This window comes from Monopterus albus, unplaced genomic scaffold (assembly GCF_001952655.1).
Source record: "Monopterus albus unplaced genomic scaffold, M_albus_1.0 scaffold446.1, whole genome shotgun sequence".
Classification (NCBI taxonomy): domain Eukaryota; kingdom Metazoa; phylum Chordata; class Actinopteri; order Synbranchiformes; family Synbranchidae; genus Monopterus; species Monopterus albus.
In genome coordinates this window covers 155615-158384 of record NW_018128326.1, presented here as the reverse complement: position 1 = coordinate 158384, position 2770 = coordinate 155615, and the positions used below count along the sequence as shown (strand labels likewise).

At 39.7% G+C, this 2770-nt stretch overlaps 1 protein-coding gene and 1 long non-coding RNA gene across 2 annotated transcripts in view; both read left to right on the top strand.

Annotated features, from left to right (window-relative positions):
• LOC109952263 (adenylate cyclase type 3-like) overlaps positions 1-2770 on the top strand; it is a 149804-nt gene that overhangs the window by 29128 nt on the left and 117906 nt on the right.
• LOC109952264 (uncharacterized) lies at positions 542-2540 on the top strand. The gene is made up of 3 exons (XR_002273730.1): positions 542-1525; positions 2201-2333; positions 2489-2540. It is a non-coding gene; the product is annotated as an uncharacterized LOC109952264 (long non-coding RNA).

Sequence of the window (2770 nt, the reverse complement as noted above, 5' to 3'; positions counted from 1 at the left end):
AACAGGTTGGACACTGAACATGATCTGAGAGTAGCTCTGTCTACTATCAGCCCAGACATTGAAAGTCTTGTCAAAACTAAAGGACAACTACAGCTATCTCATTAGTTCACTGTAAAATAAAATCTTGCTTACATGTTAAGTGAAAAGAGACTATAAAGTCTTATCATGTTTGCAGTTCTGCATTCAGTTTTATACACATACAGCACCCTGTTGTGTTATTTGACTGTTGTATTTATGTTGTGTTATGCAGCAGTTGTGGTGTTTGTTTATTTTTGAGTAACATTTACTTAATGCAGGCAGAAAAATCTGGCACAAAGTCTGTACTGACTATGTTTTAAAAAAAGCTTTATAATTTAATTAATTTATTTGAAATCCTGTACTGGTGGGTCACGGACATGACAAGTGGGTGCCAAAGTGGGTCCCAGGGTGACACCAGTGGAGAAACACTAATCTAATGTACATAGAAAGAGCACACAATCTGAAACAGGGTTCAGAGAATGACAGCAACATCAGTTGTAGTTTCACTGAAGCACATTTTAGAACTAAGTGCTGAAGTGTTTCATGAAGGGAGCATTATTATGTGCATTATTTATTTTCAATATGCACAACTGAGTAATAGTATGATAGATAGGTTGAGCGTTTGAAGTAATGCATTTCAGGTATAGAAGTCACTGAATATAACTTTTGCGACTCCCGAAACTGGAATTTCCGAGTGCCCCTGAATGCAACAATGATGCTGGGATTTCCAAGTGCCCCTGAATGCAGCCATTACACAGCTGAACCGTATTACCGTGAGTTGTCTGTCCATCTTTGGTCTGCGGTGTTTTTGGGTGAGTGCACTTAATTTTTTTTAACGGTAAAAATACAACTTAGGTGGTTTAAAAGACATACAACCGGCTTCTTGTTTATATGTAACTCAAAAATTGAAAATGAAAATTTAACCCTTCTGACATGGCAAAGACGGAACGACTTGTGGTGAGCTCATTGCAACGTTGTTAATGTCGACCGCTAAGCTAACGGTACCATGTTAACTGAAGATTTAATGGATAAACATAATGCAGCGCTAAAGGTGACTTTAGAGAGTAATTCACATGGCAGCATAAGTGGTAAATGGGAGTTGAAACAGCTAACTTATTGCTCTCTCCCATAACATCATTTCTGCTGGCTACAGCACAAGCCATACTCCTGCATAAGGTAATGAGGTAATGTGCGTGCAGGCCATGATTAACAGATACTACTCGAAAATGTCTGACTCTTAAAGTATCAAGACTACTCTTGTGTTTTTATGATAGCTCTTGCTAATTGACAGTTACAAGAAAAAATATTTACGGGCAAACTGGTGCTGAGGGGGAGCAGAATTTTTCCAGCTATATATTTACCTTATTTTCATGTTGTTTTTTTTTAAATAATGGCACGTTGTATGGTAACTGCAGTGACTCATTGCATATTTACACATGTACAGCAGATATTAAAATATTGTTTCCTCTCAGACACAGAATGTTGATCCTGCCCTGTGCTTTACTTCGTAAGTATAGAAGTACTCCTGCTGACAATAAAATAAGATTGCATAACATGAATATGTACACTCACTGGCCTGTCGGAGGTTTCTTCCGTTAAAGGGAGTTTTTCCCTCCCCACTGTCGCCAGGTGCTTGATCAAGGGGGATTTGTTGGGTTTTCCCTCTGTAATAATATTGATAACAGTAAGGTCTAGACCTTACTCTGTAAAGTGTCCTGAGATTACTTTTGTTGTGATTTGGCACTATACAAATAACATTTGATTTGTTTTATTAGGTACAGCTGTACAATTGTGTGCACTTCAGCCTTAACATCTGTATTTATGAAGCTCAAAATGTTAAAGGTGCTTGTTGTACTGAACTTAATTATATTCAGAGGTGATCGTAATATTCTGACCACCTCATGTATGTGAATGAGCAGGACAAAAATATACAGACACCTCTGAATACAACGTAGTCCAGTACACCAGCTTTAACTATGATCTCAATAATGAACATATAATAGAATTTATACATTTATGAGATTCTCACCAAAAACTGAAACATTTTGTTTCATAAACACAAATGTTAAGGCAGAAGTGTTGCATTGAAGTGAATACAGATGTACAGGTTGTCAGGTTTGTTCTACGCCACCTGCCTCTCTCCCTTCTCTCTTTTTCTTCTCTTCTGATTCTCTGTTACAAGTCCTGGCTCCAGCAGTGCGTGCAGCTGAGGTGCATCATCTCATCAGCGGCTTCTGAGGTACCACACAGCTGAGGCAGGTTACCTATCACCGACGGCAGTACTTAAGACGCTGGCGCACAATCCCTCATCGCCGGTATGTTGATGAATCCCTTCTCATTATTTGGCCTCATCATACAAGAAGCTATGCTCGCTCAGCGACACTTTGAGTATCACACTACTAAAAAGTAAGACTGTTCACTCCTCCTCACTCTTCTGCCTATATGCCTTGGTTTCCCGTCATTACTCCAGCGATCTGCACCTCTGACTCTCTCCGTTCTGCCTCTGCCCTAGTGACTTGCTGCCAGTCATCTCTCCTCTTCATCTTCCTCGAGCCCAGCCATCTCCGCTCTACCCCACCTGAGTTCGCCGGCTATACTCACCTGTTTCAGGTGGGGCAAGATTGTCAAAATAAAGCTAAATATTTCAAAAGTATGAAGTTTAGAAATCACTGTCCTTGAAGAGCTGAACATTTTGATACCTAAATGGCTTTGCTAGGTAAAACAAGTAGCTGTGAACGTGTGTGTGTGTGTG